Consider the following 19096-nt stretch of genomic DNA (forward strand, 5'->3'; position numbering starts at 1 on the left):
ATAAGAATGAACACAAATTGAAAATATAGCTCATACTAGTGTCATGTAAATGAGTGACATTGATCTGATGATATATTATAGGCCAAGTACACCTTGTTTAAGGAATACCAAAAAAGATGGAGGAAAAGGACTGATTTAGAATACCAGCAGATGGTGCACATGAGTCATGTGTACAGTACATTTATTACTATATATATATGAAAATTTAGAATTGGAGGAAGAGAGCAGATCTGCAGAGCAAGCTGAAGGAAAATAAGGGAAAGACAAGCTCATGAAATTAGTGAGGTATAAAACCTCTTCACTTTCTAGGAAAACAGCTGACAGCACTGCCTGACAAGGGGTCCAAGCTGCCTTCTTCCCATAAATCAAGTAAGTAGCTGCAGTTATTAACATAAGATCTTTTAATAAAAGCAAAGTCAATTGCAGTTCAATGAAAGTAAGGAATAGTCTTGGGTTACATTATAACATTCTTATTGCATGCTATTAAAATCCAGCGAACATTTCTTGATGTTTTAGGCATGTCTGAAACCACTTTGCACTGAGTCACAGGCAGAGACTTCAACAAGATGTGCAGTGCAGAAGCTCTTACTTAGTAACCATGTAAAGTATATAGGGTTCTGTGACAGGTGCTACATTTTTCTGTGCTACAATTTTACAGATCTCTCCAGTTCAGATGATATTTATAATGACATTTACATTCAGAAATATTGTCATGACAGCATAAGCACACTTTATTTCTATGTATGGCTATATCTTGGATGGATGAAGTTCCGGTTCCTTTTTGGAATAGGTTACTGAAAGTAGATTTCTGTAATCTGTGCAAACCTGTAAAGGAATAGAAAAGATAACACTATTGTTTTATATCATTTTAAGTTGTTACTTTTAACTTTGCTGCAGTTTTCACATAAAAGTTGTATTTGTCAGCCAAGAGATTTCTTGTTTCTGGTTTGCAACTCTTACATTCTGAGCCAAAATCTGTACTGAAGGCAGGGGACCCCTCTCTCCCTTGTCTGTTCTCCATTACTTCCATGGAAATAACCGTGTATTCTGTTCCTAAACAATTCCACGTAACTTTCCTACAAGCTTTTTCCTGCTGTATGTTAGGACAATGTTGAAAGCTAAATGTAATATATAATCTTGTACATCTGTACAAGCTTGAAATTGTTACATTTGAGCTTTGGTATTGTGAGAAGGTGGGGAAAAATATTTTTTGTCTGAAAATAGTGGGCACCTTTGCAGTGGCATAAGTAATGATCACCTAAATATTTGGTTTACTGTGTTTGCAACTATATAATGAAATATACTATATCTGAATGAGTTGTATAGTAAAAAGGAAATCTGTACTTTAAAAAGTGACTGCAGTAAATCTCCCTCTCCTCATATCATAGCCATAATGGTCCAGGAATCTGATATACAGTATGGGGAGTTGTTTCATAGGATGACCTACTATACCTATGATATAAAGGCAACCATGTGTTCACTAAGGATCTTCTTAAGTAATTATTGATCACCATGATCTGTCCATGTCAAAGTTACACAGGCAGTCTTTTATGTAAAGACCCAACTGAACTGCTCTCTGTGGTCACCTTTCAAAACTCATCTAAGTTATCAACACATAAATCTTTGAGTAGTTTTAGGTCTTTTTCTATGTTACATAAATTATTTTTACATTATATGTTCTCTGTTATTTTCTATGGCATAATTAAATGGTTAGGGTTTTTAAGCATGTCAATGTAGAAATGTGAGTATGAATGAGTGTAAGTACTCTAGTAGACCAAGTAGTCTAAGATGAACATTGAGATGTCTTCTTGTTCTCTGAGCTATAACATTGGGAAGTTAATACAACGTGCCTTCTCGCGAAGCTGCCAGTAGCAGATAAGGGTATGTCTTTCTATTGTAGACTCATGCTACAGCTTCATTCAAATGGAGGGGCTGGACCAGTTATGTCAATACGCAATAGACCACAACTTTGTAAAACACTTTCCAAAGTATGTGGGATAGGCTTCATCTATGAAATGGAATGGGAAGCTGTAACATACAGTAGCTATTGTTGGAACACTTGCGATAACATAAGTATACCATCAGCATTTCTCCCTATGTGAAAATTTCAAGTTTAATTTTATGCTTTGTTTAGCAAGATAAGTAGGTGTAGTTACAAAATCACTGAAAAACATACTAAAAGTAGTACCAATATAGTACGTCACAATTTTATATAACACATGGTATCTAAATAAATGATGGTGCTCAAGATATGTCACCTACGTATTATGTTTAGAATAGATTTACAGTGTTTGCCTTATGTATTTGTTTCTTAAAAGGAACCTATTATACATAAAATGCATTTGAGTCTTCCATGCTACAGGGCATCAAATTTGCCTTATGGCAGTCCCTTGGCTTAATACCATTCAATAAAAACTTATATATGTCTGAACTGAGTTCTCTTAGAACTCTTGGGTACAAACCAAATGGTCCTGAAGCCTTTATCAAGAGGTTTGTGGATAGACATTGGTTATTTGAGAGTAATAAGTCAGATACACAATAAATGATTCATTTTCTCTATAACGTCTGCTTTGGAGTGACAGCTATAAGGCGCCATACACAGAAGATCATTGTTCAGCATCACTAAAACCAATGGGATTGACCTATATGGGAAATGTTGCAAGAATCGTTTCCGGGTGACATTGAGGGGCTTACACACTGCATTACGGACTACATTAATTTCTGTGTGGACAGCACGGTACCAACTAGAAGGGTGAGGTGATTCTCCAATAACAAACCATGGATCAACTCTGAGATTAAAGCTCTTCTGAAGGAGAAAAAGAGAGTCTTTAGATCCAGTTACAAAAAAGGCCTGGGGGAGTGCAAAGACAGTTGAGATGGCTGATCAGGAGGGGAAAGCCAACTACAGGCGGGAGATGAAACTACATATGGGACAAGGGAGGGTCACCAAAGTGTGGAATAGCCTTATATATATGTCCACAAGCAAAAGGCAGGTCTCCAGATAGAAGGAGGCAGAAAGTGGCTTAACAAACTTAATCTATTCTTCAACAGATTTGACTCCGCCCCAACTTTTTCTCCACCAGCATGTCATGCAACCCCTCTCCCCTCACACACCAAGACCCCACCACCATCGACTTGCAGTCAATTGCCATCTGGCTATCTGATCCTCACTGAGTCTCAAGTGTGTAGGGAAATCAAGAGTATTAAAGCAGCCAAGGCTGGAGGACCCAATAGGATAAGCGCAAGAGTCCTTAAAATGTGCAGAGACCAGCTGTGTGGTGTTATTATGCACATGTACAATATGAGTCTAAAACTGGGAGTGGTACCACAACTGTAGAAAACATCTTGTCTGATACTAGTCTAAAAGAAACCTTGTTGGAGTGGACCATCACCTGTCCAACTGGATCTTAGACTACCTCACAAACCAACTTCAGTATATGAGAGCCCGGGGCTGTGTGTCTGACACTGTGATCTGTAGTACAGGGGCACCACAAGGTACAGTTCTTGCCCCTTTTCTCTTCACACTGTACACTGCTGACTTTAGGCACAACTCATCTAGCTGTTACTTAGAGAAGTACTCCAATGACTCTGCAATAGTAGGCCTCATGACTGATGGTGACAATAGGGAATACAGAGACAAACTAGGATTTTGTAGAATGGTGCCAGCGGAACCACCTCAGGATTAAAGCTGGTAAGACCAAGGAGATGGTGGTGGACTTTAGTAAACCGAGCTGTGCTCCAATCCCGATGGAGATCCAAGGGTCATGCATTGAGATAGTCTAGCCCTATAATTCCATGGATGTACTCCTTAATAATAAAATCGACAGGGTTGATCACCTGCAGGCGCTGCACAGAAAGGGTCACAGCAGACTCTACCTGCTCAGGAGGCTAAGGGCCTTTGGAGTCCAGGGGTCACTTCTTAGGGCCTTTTTCAACTCTGTGGTAGCAGGATCTTTTGATATTGGCCAAAGGGTAGAGATATTTTTTTTTTATTTGGATGTAATAAATCAGTGTTTCTCAACCTGTGGAATGTAGGGGCCACGTTTGGTTATTATACCGTGTGGAGGGCCACTATGGAACATTATACTGTAGGGGAGCGGCTATGGGACATTGTACTATGTGTAGGGGGGCACTGATGGAACATTATACTGTATGGGGTTACTTTTGGGACATTATACTATGTGGGTGCCATTATGGGACAGTTGAGGCCTATGGTACCCTTATTCTATCCTGGTGGTAAGTAATGAATGTAGCTTACCTCTCTCTTCTTAAATATCATATGTGGGGGCAGTGAGCGGGCCATCATACTATATGTGTTGGCACTAAGGAACTATTATACAATTACTAACTAAGGCTCCAAACAAAGTCTTATGTTATTGACATTTATAAGTGATAGCTACTTTGGTGGTTCTTGGTTGGGACATTTTGTCACTAGGGGGTACTTTGCTTGAAAAGATTAAGAAACACTGCAGTATAGAGAGTAAAATGTGTGTGTTCTCCAGGAGAGAGAGTCTGTAGTAATACTAGATAATCAACAGTGTCAGAATCTGGGGGGATGGTGTAGTGAGTCTTAGATTTAATAGTTAGAATATTATTACTGACAGTAAATTAGGATTGAACAATTAGATTAGTGCGGTTGGAACTTCTTCAATGGATAGGATTTTCCTCCACTCACACAGATTCACACAAGGGATGTGGAACCTAACACTATACACTTTATGCTGCTGTGGCTGTCCTTCTATTGGTACTGGAGGGAGAGGTGAGACCTTATGAGTGGTAAGCAGGGCAGGCAGTAGGCTGGAATAGTTAGGTTGCGGGGGAAGGGGTGTCCACTGCACAATTCACTAAATAAATGGTTCTCATTTGGAGGGACTTTTTGCCTAAGTCTCTTGTAAAAGTGATGAGAAGCAGAGAGTATGACACACATATACACACGTGAGATTGAAGGGGTTTTCCAAGGAATACAATTTTCTGCAAGGAGGCCAGGGTAGGTGAACTCCCCCCCACCCCAACCCCCACCCCCCCATACTCACTGAACCCTCCAGTTCAGACCTGCTGCTCCCCAGGTCCTGTTCTGGTGGAAGTCCTCGCTGCAGAGGTCAATGAGTTTTAAAGATTTTTTTCTGACTATCTTAATGGTGATAGTCTTGATTAGTTGTCAATGTATATTCTAGTACTTGTCAAAAACCCATCCATGATTTCCTTATTGTGATTGGCTTATTTTCTCATGTATGTAGTGTCCATTAGAGATGAGCGAACACTAAAATGTTCAAGGTTCGAAATTCGATTCGAACAGCCGCTCACTGTTCGAGTGTTCGAATGGGTTTCGAACCCCATTATAGTCTATGGGGAACATAAACTCGTTAAGGGGGAAACCCAAATTCGTGTCTGGAGGGTCACCAAGTCCACTATGACACCCCAGGAAATGATACCAACACCCTGGAATGACACTGGGACAGCAGGGGAAGCATGTCTGGGGGCATAAAAGTCACTTTATTTCATGGAAATCCCTGTCAGTTTGCGATTTTCGCAAGCTAACTTTTCCCCATAGAAATGCATTGGCCAGTGCTGATTGGCCAGAGTACGGAACTCGACCAATCAGCGCTGGCTCTGCTGGAGGAGGCGGAGTCTAAGATCGCTCCACACCAGTCTCCATTCAGGTCCGACCTTAGACTCCGCCTCCTCCGGCAGAGCCAGCGCTGATTGGCCGAAGGCTGGCCAATGCATTCCTATGCGAATGCAGAGACTTAGCAGTGCTGAGTAAGTTTTGCTCAACTACACATCTGATGCACACTCGGCACTGCTACATCAGATGTAGCAATCTGATGTAGCAGAGCCGAGGGTGCACTAGAACCCCTGTGCAAACTCAGTTCACGCTAATAGAATGCATTGGCCAGCGCTGATTGGCCAATGCATTCTATTAGCCCGATGAAGTAGAGCTGAATGTGTGTGCTAAGCACACACATTCAGCACTGCTTCATCACGCCAATACAATGCATTAGCCAGTGCTGATTGGCCAGAGTACGGAATTCGGCCAATCAGCGCTGGCTCTGCTGGAGGAGGCGGAGTCTAAGGTCGGACCTGAATGGAGACTGGTGTGGAGCGATCTTAGACTCCGCCTCCTCCAGCAGAGCCAGCGCTGATTGGCCGAATTCCGTACTCTGGCCAATCAGCGCTGGCCAATGCATTCTATTAGCCCGATGAAGTAGAGCTGAATGTGTGTGCTAAGCACACACATTCAGCACTGCTTCATCACGCCAATACAATGCATTAGCCAGTGCTGATTGGCCAGAGTACGGAATTCGGCCAATCAGCGCTGGCTCTGCTGGAGGAGGCGGAGGCTAAGGTCGGACCTGAATGGAGACTGGTGTGGAGCGATCTTAGACTCCGCCTCCTCCAGCAGAGCCAGCGCTGATTGGCCGAATTCCGTACTCTGGCCAATCAGCGCTGGCCAATGCATTCTATTAGCCCGATGAAGTAGAGCTGAATGTGTGTGCTTAGCACACACATTCAGCTCTACTTCATCGGGCTAATAGAATGCATTGGCCAATCAGCGCTGGCCAATGCATTCTATTAGCTTGATGAAGCAGAGTGTGCACAAGGGTTCAAGTGCACCCTCGGCTCTGATGTAGCAGAGCCGAGGGTGCACAAGGGTTCAAGTGCACCCTCGGCTCTCCTACATCAGAGCCGAGGGTGCGCTTGAACCCTTGTGCAGCCTCAGCTCTGCTACATCAGAGCCGAGGGTGCGCTTGAACCCTTGTGCACACTCTGCTTCATCAAGCTAATAGAATGCATTGGCCAGCACTGATTGGCCAGAGTACGGAATTCGGCCAATCAGCGCTGGCCAATGCATCCCTATGGGAAAAAGTTTATCTCACAAAAATCACAATTACACACCCGATAGAGCCCCAAAAAGTTATTTTTAATAACATTCCCCCCTAAATAAAGGTTATCCCTAGCTATCCCTGCCTGTACAGCTATCCCTGTCTCATAGTCACAAAGTTCACATTCTCATATGACCCGGATTTGAAATCCACTATTCGTCTAAAATGGAGGTCACCTGATTTCGGCAGCCAATGACTTTTTCCAATTTTTTTCAATGCCCCCAGTGTCGTAGTTCCTGTCCCACCTCCCCTGCGCTGTTATTGGTGCAAAAAAGGCGCCAGGGAAGGTGGGAGGGGAATCGAATTTTGGCGCACTTTACCACGCGGTGTTCGATTCGATTCGAACATGGCGAACACCCTGATATCCGATCGAACATGTGTTCGATAGAACACTGTTCGCTCATCTCTAGTGTCCATGCCTGATATATTGTCCAAAATAAGGAAATCAAGTGCCAGTTGATAATTTTAAGAGATGTGTCACTACAAACAAGCAGGGATTTCCCTGGAAATCTTTAGATTATATAAAATGACTTACAAATGACTAAGTTTTTTTTTTACGGTACTTTCCTTTAAGATACTGTAGTTTTCAATTTTTTCTTCCTAATTTAAAAGACTCAGACAAAGGGTGGTGCACATGTAACATTATGAAACACTTAATATGAGAACATGTGTGGAACAATTTTGTAGCACATCAGTTTTAGACACAACACTTTATAACTCTAGGAAAAAATGTTTAATTCTCTACACTTAAGTATACTTTGAAAACTGAAATTACTTTTCATTTTTACTTTTTCATAAATCCTTTACCTGAAATAAAAAAAGTGGAATATAAATGAAAATATTTGTTAGAATTTGACATTTATTTTTATTCAAAGAATTGGTAAATTCATGCAGGTCAGTTCTGAATTTTTTTATTGTTTCAAAGAAATCAAAGAATTTACCTAGATCTTCTGTACTTTTTATGGATGATTAAACAAATTGTAATGTGTTATCTGAATGATCAAAATACACTAGTAATATATATAAAGTAAAAGGAGCTGCGTCTTACCACTTCCTAAGGCTTCGTTAGAGGTGCAAGACCTTGCCTCTGGACTGAAGAGGAAATCAGCTGATGAAGATATAAATGTGAAGAGATGGTCTGCAGACACTCTTGAGCCTTTAACCCCTTCCTGACATGCGCCGTAATGGTACGGCGCATGTCGGGTCTGTAACTATGGCGACCGCCCGGGAGCCGGGCGGCCGCCATAGCCGCCAGGTGTCTACTGCTTTAAGCAGTAGACAACTGGCTCTAATGCCTCCAATCGGTCCCCGGAGGCGCCATTTTCCCGGCGGCGCATGGGCGCCGCCATTTTGGCCGGGATCGCCGGCTCCTGGAGCATGCTCCAGGGCTGACGTCCCGTTGCCATGACAGCCGGGAGCCTTGTACAGGCTCCCAAGTAGCAAAAAAGTCAATGGTACCGCACACTCTAAAATTATATGTGGTGCTAGCGAAAAAAGGTCCTTCGACCCTGCATGCAGGGTTCTTCTGTCCGCTTGAGAAGTCGGACATCTTCACTTGCGGACAGGGAAGGACGGGCACGAAGTGCAAAAGAACGCACCCGATGCCCATTGAAATGAATAACAGGTGTCACGGACACAGCTAGTATCCGCTCCTAATGTCCGTGACAGATTTTGAGCGGACACTAGGAGCGGACACTACCTGTCGGACACCGACGGTAGTGTGAACGCTCCCTAATTAAAAGGTTTATGTAGGGAAAAATAAAGTCTACCAGTGCAATAACGCTTATGCAGGTCCTTGACACGCAGTAGGATTCTGGATGTCCTTATGTTCTTTCTCTGCTGCTCCCCTGTGATGTCACCGATTCTGCTCTTCTCCTTCTGTAATTATATAGATTACAGTGCTTTAGGTGATGGAGAGTCAGTGCCTCAGCATGGGAGGCAGAGGAATGAAAGTTTCTGGCTAACCCCCGCAGTACTCTGCAAATCTAACCTCCATAACCTCTTTAAGCAAAATGAAAGTTATAGGAAGAGTATTATCAATAATATCATAGTTTGCACATATTTAAGAGTCAACAAAAATGGTGCAACTCATTCAATCAAGGTATGTTTGACATTTCCCTCTGATACTTCGTGGCTGTCAAATACTTTACTGTATGTACAACAATGTTTAGAGCAATGTTGATAAGACATAACTCAGCTCAACACCTTATGGCTATATTCTCTTCCAATATACATACGCTGCATGGAAGAAACTGCCAGTATACTAGTAAACACTATCTTCAAAAAAGCAGGGAACTCCGCAAGGTTGACAACATAACTTTATTTCCAGTGTTAAAACATTATATACATCATCTTCCTATGTGTTTCAGACCATTGGCAGGCCCTCATTCAGGGCATAAACCGATCGAGTGGACTGAAGACATAATAGCATACATGTCTGTAGTTCATCATACATGTACATAATTGCTGGTAATTAAATGAGAGACACCAATACCACAATGTAATGCAAGGACATAGGATATAAGAAATCAACAATGAAGACAGAAAATCTATAAGCCCCCCTCGGCTTATACTCGAGTCAAGCAAAAAAAAAAACCCAAAATGTAAAAAAAAATGTAAAATGTAAAATGTAAAAAAAATTACTATGACCAGCTGCAATAGTAATGCATAGAATCTCCCATAAAATAGTAAAAAAAAGAAGCCTTAAAAAAATAAAATAAATAAAAGTTCTAAATCCCTCCTTTCCCTAGAATACATATACAAGTAGAAACTTACTGTGAGACACATACACATTAGGTATCCCTGTGTCTGAAAGTGCCCGGTCTACTAAATATAGGGTATCTGCAGTGCTCCTCTTCCGTCGGGAAGGGGTTAATAGGAGCACTGCAGATACCCTATATTCAGCCAGGCTGAATTACAAGTGGGGAAAGAAAAAACCCAGTCCTCAAGCTCAGTGAAGGATCAGACAGACAAACAAAACACCCCCTCCCCTTTCCCAGCACCCAAAAACTCAGACCATTTTAATTTTTGAAATTTTCCAATAGCTGCAGCATCCCCCCCCCCCCCCCCCCGGCTTATACTCGAGTCAATAAGTTTTCCCAGTTTTTTGTGGTAAAATTAGGGACCTCGGCTAATATTCGGGTCAGCTTATACTCGAGTATATACGGTATATCTTTCTTATAATTCATACCTGCAGGAAAATAACTGTCTACTTGCATAATCCAATAGACATCAAAAGTGAAGAGTGCTCATTTCTAGTTCCCACCACTAGAGATCCAAGTAGCTCTCTCTCTCTATGGACGTGACTATAACCCCTTCCCGCCGTGGCCATTTTTCATTTTTTACTCCCTACCTTCCAAATTTCATAAATTTAAATTTTTCCGTTCACAGTGCCATATTAGGGCTTTACTTTTTTATATTTTAATCTTTAGACTTCCCCTTGGTGCCTGCAACAGTTTTGACCAAGGTGTTGGGGTGTGGGAGGCTGTGGTGGGGTGTTTAATGCCTGTGATCAGTGCCTGCTGTATATTACAGTGGAGATCCAGTGTTTATGGCAGCAGCTCAGCTCCTCAACTGAGTATGGCAGATGTTGATGTATTGGCGCAAACCACAACTGGTGCATTCACACCTATACATTTACACCTTCACACTTAACCTTTGGATGACACTTATTCGACCCTCCGAAACATACATGAAGGGCAAAACTATATTAGCAATAGTTCTGCCATGTTTAGATACAAATTTTCAACCTGGCTCCAGAAGATACACCAGTTCCATAATCTAGTTGAAGACACTAACTGGTTAATAGGCTTATTAGTTTTTTTGTACTTACATTTAACAATTCCTGTCTGTCCTTCAAGTGAGTCTTACTCAAAGCTTTAATTAAAGTATTTTTATTACATCCATGAGTTCTCATTCTATTGCTAATAGTCCTAGCTTGTTTCTCAAAATCTCTCGTTACTACAACTTCTCCCGGCCCTAATGAATTCCCCTCTTAGCAATTTTTGTAAAACATGTTTCGGAATACAACTGGTAGCGTGCAAAATAGAAATGCCAATAGTGGGCATTCTATATAATGATGCTTTCACCTTACCTATTTGTAAATCACCTTTTAGGAGCAAATTCAAGAAAATTATAGTTGTCTTCATTAGTGTTAATATATTCAATGACAGGATCTACTTCCCACTAAATAAGTAGGACATCATCAATGAAACGTTCATTGAATATATGTAGTTCTTCCCTAAAAGACACAAATACGTTTGCTTAAAGGGGAATTCCTATCTACATAATCATATCTATATTTGTAGATAATTAAAAGTTAAGCATTTTTGCAAATATAAGTAGTTACAAATTTTTCCAGAGTTTTAAAGATTTTCTCTAACTATCTTAGTGGTGATAGTCTGTTGTCTTGATCGGTTGTCAATGGATATGACCACAAATGCATATGGAAAATTATTTTACTATCGAACTCATTGTGCACCAAAAAAATCAATTTGCATATGGAGTAGGCATCATGCACATGGCTGCATTACCTCTAGGGTAGAATATAAAATCAAATCAAACAGGCTTTATTGGCATGTCTGAATAGATATTTGGCATTGCCAAAGCTAGTAAAGTGAAGGGGGGGAGGGAGAGCTGGAGTCGAGGGGGAGAGTATGGGGGGGTGGAGTGGGTGATTTGGGGTATAACAGTCCGTGGAGTCTCATCTTCCTCTTAGTTGGTGACAGCTGTATGGGGGGGGGGTGATTTGGGGTATAACAGTCCGTGGGGTCTCATCTTTCTCTTGTTTAGAATATCTCCATAACACAGTGACATACATAGGCCCCATACCTGCTAAACAGAGTGTCAGTCTATTTATGTCTTATTATAAAGCTATTTTGTGCAATGTTGGCATTTATTTGGATAATCTTCCAAATTTGCTTCACTTCACTTTGCTTTCACTACAGATAATGGATGTGAAACACATTGACACATACTGTATAGTTATTGTTGTTTGTGCAAATTCCTTATGCACACTGTGATTTGATGGTTACATGCCAAGAAGACATTGTGCCAATGAAAATGTTTTAATTCACCCTATAAATCATCTTTTTAAGGCTTCAATATCATTTGAATCTCCCTAGTCTGGAGGCTTGAAAATATTTTTCTTTCTTTGAAGCTAGGGTTTATATTTAGATAAGTATTCATATTATAAAAGTTCTTCAACTTCTTTTACTTTGAGGTACAGATTTTATTGCTACAAAATCAAATATAAATGAGTTGCCCCATAAATAATTATAACATGTCACTAATAAAATTAGATGAGTGGAGGAAGGTTCCAACAACTGGTACCTTTACTAAATTTGTAAATTTTGAAAATTTATTGACAGCAGTTCGGAAAGTCCACTAGTCTCCTGCCTATTATGTTAATGGATAATGCAGAGGTGTGATGATCATTACAACAGACCTTCTGCTTTCTTCATTTGCAACATGTACACCATAAATAGAGTTTGCTTTGTACTGGTGGCACCTGGAGAGCAGCAGCTAAGGGGACTTTGAATTCCCCCAAGTTGCTTTCCATTAGCAACAGGATTTAGTTATAAATGGCTATCTATCTTCTATGGTGAGCTCACAAGTAAAAAATATTATAAAATAAAAAAAAATATTGCTATTGCAGTATATGATAAGCATGAAGGCTGGACATTTTAGAACATGCGATCAGCCTTTATTAAAAATACAAAATTGATTAATGTCAACTGCATACAGCACAATCTGGTAGGTATGTCATTAAAAGACTGAATACATTATAAATGTAATCCTGCCTTCAATAGATGGCAAAGTCTTTTATTCTTGGCAGAAATGAGCTTAACAGCAATAATAGAGATAGAATCTTGGTTCTCTGTTACAGAATGGTCTGTGCACAGATGTCAAAGTAAATAGGCCAACTGGTTACAGATGTTGTCAGAGTTATTTTAGCATTTGGCGAGACACTACAAAGATATTAGGTCCTTTTAATTTCAATTGAAGGCAAAAATGAATGGGTGTGAATTTCTAGCATGTTGTGCTATATTGTATATCAAGCTGCATTTTCAAAGAAGAGATTATATAATAAAGCATGTCAGGTAAAAGCTCAAGAAATAAAAGAAATGAAAGATTTATTATTTATTTGTCACTTAGTAAAATCTGTTCTATCTTGTCATTGTATGTCATATTATTGGGCTACTTGTTATTTTCTTACACTATTATGTGAACCATGGACCTTATGTATTAAAATTATTTAATAAAATAGACTATATAGACAGAAATCAAAAAGAGCCTAAGATTAATTTTTTACTCAATTGCTGAATGTGAATGGATTCTTATGACCAGAATTTAACTTGGGCTTGAATGCAAAATTTGTAACAAGGCACTTAAGGAGGTGGCCCAGAGAGAATATGTCTTTAGAAAACATGGATAGGGGGTTAAAAACTAAATGAAGAGACACTTACTTTTCACTGATCCTCCAACCTGCTGCTATTGCAAAACTGTCCAGGTCCCCTCTGGTTTTTACCTCCTGGTGTTTGTGGACACACCAGAAATACCCTGAAATGCCTGCTCAGCCAGTCACCGCCCAAACAATGACCCAATTGTAAGTGGTAAGCATCTCTGTTCCAGGATATCCATGACAACTAGCAGTTATATTAGTCATATATAGTATAGTTCTTTACTATTTACCAGAATAATATGCACCGTCCCAATCCAATCCATTTTATACACAATTGTTAACATCAACTTAAGTGCACAACTCTCCGAACAATTATCTCACTCCTAGAAAATTGAGCATAATTTGAATTACTGGCAGGCCCAGAAATGTGATATATAAACCACCATGTAAATTAAGACAGCTTGATTGCCTTTGTGGTTATTGCTCTGCTCTGTATTTCATATAATCTTTCTCACAGTATTTCCATTCGCCTCAGTAGCTATCCACGTCACCACCTTTGTGCAAAAAGATAGGTTCCAAATTTCAGTACCACAAAAGATTTACACAAAAAGGAATACAAGAATAAAAACGCTTTGTAAAAACCAATATTAACATTACTATATCTATTATAATAGTAATACATTGGGTTAATTTTTTGATTGAAATCCACATGTAATATTTCATTTTTTTCAAACTGTAAAACTAAAGTAGTAATCTGCAGATGTTTATAGTTGGGAGTATTAGTGCCATTATAAAGTACAATTTGTCCCACAGAATAAGTCATTGCATAACTCTGAACAGAAAATTTAAAAATTTATGACTCTTGGAGTGTGGGGAGAAAAAAGCAGAAGCAAAAATTTGCTCAGTCTTTAAGGGGTTAATATAAAAAAAAGATATAGCGTGGTTATATTCCAACTGTTATTTCAAGGGATCCCATCATCAAAACTCAATTTTTTGTCCTTAACACGTAGCAATAGCCTTAAGAAAGGCTATTCTTCTACTACCTTTAGATGTCTTCTCCGTGCCGCTGTTCTATAGAAATCCCAGTTTTTGTCAGTATGCAAATGAATTCTGTCTTCAGGAACGGGCTCTCTTCACCTCTTCTTCCAGCGGTGGCTTCAAACTTCTAGGCCTCAGGCAAAGCTGAGTGTGCATGCCCGCTAGCCACAAGAAAATGGTTGCTTACACAGTATTGTAAGCGGCCATTTTTTTGTGGCCAGCAGGCATGCACAGTCGGCTGCCCAAGGCCTAGAAGTTTGAAGCCACCGCTGGAAGAAGACACGAAGAAGACCTGTTCCTGAAGAAGATGGAAGCAGCGCAGGAGAGTTCTCTTGCAGCATTGGGGACGCTCCCAGTGCTGTTTGAGTCCTGGGGCCCGCCCTCAGTGCTGCGAGATAACTCATTTGCATACTGACGAAAACCGGGATTTCTACCGAACGGCGGCACGGAGAAGACATCTAAAGGTAGGAGAAGAATAGCCTTTCTTAAGGCTATTCCTACGTGTTAGGTACAAAAAATTGAGTTTTAATGATAGGATCCCTTTCATGGAAAAAATAAGGTCTGACAATGGGCCTACCACCTTTTATAAAAAAAAAAGGGGCATCGAGCTGATATGGACCCTAATGTTTAAAATTTTATTATTATTGTATAACATTAATTACTATAACTAGATAACATTATGTCTTTATAGTGAGCATTGTTACTTTGATGTCTCTTTAAGAAGGATTTTTATTACAACTGTTTTTTAACAATAATGTAATGTGAGAACTTTGTTCCAGCTATGTGACTAATAGATGTTAGTTAATGAATTAATTTAAGTATAAGGTAAGGTAGTTTCCACACAGACTTGCACTCTCAGGGGAGTTGTTCCTCACATCCCAGCGATGACACTAGACTCTAAGGCGGGCCCTTCTGACAACGAAGAGATAATCTGTACTGATATCTCCAACCACAGGGCACATATTGGGAATGCGAAAGTGCGCTGAATTCATCCTGCGATGCCACTAGAATGTAATGAAAACCTGTCTGACAGTGGGGAGATATTGGTGCTCATTTTAACAGCTCTGATATCTCCAGCTGCAGGGCGAACACTGGGAAAGCTGTCAGTGAGCTGAAATCAGTGTACTGTGTGTTTTCTAGCAGTATATAATACGGCACATCCATGAGGACATGAAAGGTCCTCTTTAAAGATTAGTGCACTGTTTTCACAGGGAGAAATTTAGATCAAGACAACTTATGCAGGCACATGATGAGGTCGTACTAAGGAGCTTGTCAGCTTACTGCACCATAGATAGGTAGAAAGCAGGGGCGAGTAGCATGGTGTGTCACCCTGGAGCCTCTACACTTATTCATCACTTCAGTTGTGGGATACCAACTTATTTGTGCCATTAATATAAAGTTTACCTGTGAGTGGCAAAGGGCAGCCATATCAAAGGACTATGGAAACTGCTGCAGGAGTGTGAAGTGGAGTGCCACACCAGAGATGTCTAGGAGATAAGGTTGAGCAATCTGGATTGGAAAAGATTGGATTCCGATCAGCGATCGAGTAAATTTCACGATCGCGATTCTGATCCCGATCTTTTCGGGTGGGATCGAGATTGGAGGTTATTTTCCACAATGCTTGGCTACTGGCCAACCATTGTGGGAAAAGCTTAGCACCCATAGGAATGAATGGAAGCGGCCGGCCGCTTAACCCCCTGCATGCCGGCTGTGTCCATTCATTCCTATGGATTTACCACAGCCTGCCACTCTTCTGCTTCGTCCCTGTTTTACTGTATACTCAGCTGAATATATGGTAAAACAGGGATGAAACAGAAGAGTGGCAGGCTGCGGTAAATCACTGTGTGCTGCGCTGCTGTGAGGATGATGAGGCAAGTTCGCTAGTAGATAGATACTACTGTACATTGACTTGTCTATCTACTAGACAAGTCAATGTACAGTAGTATCTATCTACTGGCGAACTCCGCTCAACTTACCTGCACAGAAGTGCTGCCGCTGCCTTCTTCTGGTCCGGTCCTCTCTCCTTCACATGCCTTCAGAGCTCCCTGCACCCCCCCGCCTCCCTAGCCTAGTATTATCAAGATGCTGGGAGAAGGTGGGGCTTGTGGCTTAGGAGAGTGTGGGCGGGTACTGGGAGGGGAGACGTGAGTGATGCACTCATGTCTCCCCGCCCACACTCTCCTAAGCCACAGCAAGCCCCGCCTACTCCCATAATCTCTAACAAAAGCCTAGGGAGGTGGTGGCACTCTGAAGGCCTGTGAAGAAGAGACGAAGACCGGATCGGACCAACAAGAACTGGGAGTGGCAGCAGATCTGTGCAGGTAAGCGGACACCAGTGGGGATTTTTTTTGATCACTACACAGCGTGGAGTCCAGAAATTGAAACAATTTTTGAACTCCATGCTGTGTAGTGAATAGGATCGTTTTTAAAATCCGATCTTCGATTATTAAAAAAATCCCATTGACTTGCATTGGGAATGGAATTTGTATCGGGATCGAGTTCGAATGGAAAATGATTGAAAATCAGATTTTAAAAACGATTCTGAAATTTCAAGATCGGCTCAACCCTACTAGGAGACTATTGGCTGTAAGTCAATAACTATGCCTTGGTGGCTGAGAAATGCAGTTTATAGAGTACACAACAATGGGGAGAGAGAGTATAAACAGTTGAGTTAAGCCAGGGCTGGCTCCATGTTTGTGTGGGCCCTTGTTCAACAGAACCTCAGTGGGCCCCTTTTGGAGCAACTCATGTATACCACAGCAAAAAAACAACAACTGAAAAACAACTGATATTGGTTGTTTTTTTGCTGAGGCAGACCTATTGGCATGGACTGTAATACAGTCCATTCCATACAAGTAGATAGAACCTGTGTAGATGTTGGCTGAAAGTAAATAGGAATTTGAGGTGGACGTCTACCTTAGATTCTTCTTTATTTTCTGCCCCCTGGCTCATGGTGCAGAGCATCAGCATTCTGTTGTGACTTGCCACCGCTTATTAGCCCCAAATGAATGGGGTTTTAAGCAGTGGCCTCCGAGTCTGCACCAAGATTGAGAAGGACACTTTTTCCATCATCTTGCTCCAATAGTTTTCAATATGAGGCAAAATAAGGGAAAAAATCTGGCTCTCATTTGGGGGTGAAATTCACCACAAAATCAGCACCAGATTCTACCATGTGAATAGGCTTGATACTGTTAACAGTTTAATGAACACTTTCATCTGTATTAATGCTCAATGCATGAATCTTGGACTCGAGCCACCCACACCAAAAAGAAAATGTGTATAAAGAGGTTTGCCCATCTCTAGCTTTAAGGTGTGATTACTAGCACTGTGTTGTAAGTTTCAGTAAAGGAGAACAGACATCATATTCAGTGTCTCAAGTATCAGCACCTTGAGAGTAAAGTTCTACAGTCCTCAAATCCTGATGTTAGGTTCAAACTAGCGATCGGATCTCCGTTGTTTGGATCCGCATGGAAACCCGAAAGACGGAGAACCTGTCCACTTAAAAAGTGGTTACCTTGGGATACCTACATCGTAGACTATAATGGTGTCTGCTGGGTGTCCATTGGGTTTCTGCCAGTTTTATACTGAAACCAATGGAGAGAAAAGTCCTCCTTGCTGCACTTTTCTCTCCAATGGAGACTACAATGCAAATGTGAACCTAGTTTGAGTCCCTCTGCTATGTTCAAGTGGGGAGCCACGCCAACACCAGGGGTCACTAGATCCTAATTAGTTAAAGTGACTACTCCCACCAATGCTTTCATACCTAATTTAACATGCAGACAATAGCAGGGATGAGTACAGCTATTTTTTTTTTTTAACTCATTCTAGTCAATGTATTTGTATCTTTAAGCAAAATGTAAAAGTGTCAATGAACATAATCACCCACACCAATATATACACTCATTGTATACCAATTCTGGGGGTGATCCTTTCACCATACTCACTACACACACGGACATTTGACCAAGGTGCAATCATAAAACGTACTCTGCTTTCTTCCAACTCACCCATCACTCCAGGCTACACAGGAGTGAAGCATTTTTACACTCAAGCACCCACACAAAACTGCCACAACTCACCACTTACAGTATGATGTCACACCATGCACAACTAGCACACAACAGGGTTAGCAATATTCAGCCAAAGGACAATCTTACTAAATTTTAGATTTAATATACATAAAAAGGGTACAGTGACTTACAATAAAAAGATGGAATAACAAAGACAAATGCATGCAAACTGTGTCAAATAAAAGTTGATAGCTTACAGACTCGGTGGTTTAAGTCTTGCTTGCTAATTAGATACACACTAATGACATTATCACCTGGAGACTTGTTTTTCCTCGTTATCCTGCACATTATAATTACTGCACAAATTACACTGAGCTTCCTGGATTGCACATTGTAATTACACTGACTGTGTTAACCCATTGAAACAAGCTCCTCAATGACACTGAACTAAATGGGTTAAATCACATATTTTGTATAATACGATATAACATATTTAATGGCATAAAACCTTAGAAATGTAAGGAAATGTTTCAATCACAGAGTAATAAATTTGATTAAGTATTTCAGATGAAATCTAGACATGCAAAATATAAATTTAATGCATATTGCCATATGTGTTGTCTATTATGCCGTATTGTTGTGCATGTGCAAAGCACACTGCCATGTGTTAGGCATGATCTTCTGGAATTAATCTTGTACTGCTTGTTGACAGTCCAACAATAATACTGATAGACAGAAGGCAATGAATTTGTTCCAGGCTT

General features: G+C 40.7%; 1 protein-coding gene across 1 annotated transcript in view; it reads left to right on the forward strand.

Annotated features, from left to right (window-relative positions):
* The first annotated feature begins 235 nt into the window (after nucleotides 1-235).
* Nucleotides 236-19096, forward strand: part of COL21A1 (collagen type XXI alpha 1 chain) — a 184393-nt gene continuing 165532 nt past the window's right edge. The window contains exon 1 of the mRNA XM_075268396.1: nucleotides 236-369. The gene's annotated coding sequence lies outside the window, so the exon portion shown is untranslated. The remainder of the gene's footprint in view (nucleotides 370-19096) is intronic.

Source organism: Leptodactylus fuscus, chromosome 3, assembly GCF_031893055.1.
Source record: "Leptodactylus fuscus isolate aLepFus1 chromosome 3, aLepFus1.hap2, whole genome shotgun sequence".
Taxonomy (NCBI): Eukaryota; Metazoa; Chordata; class Amphibia; order Anura; family Leptodactylidae; genus Leptodactylus; species Leptodactylus fuscus.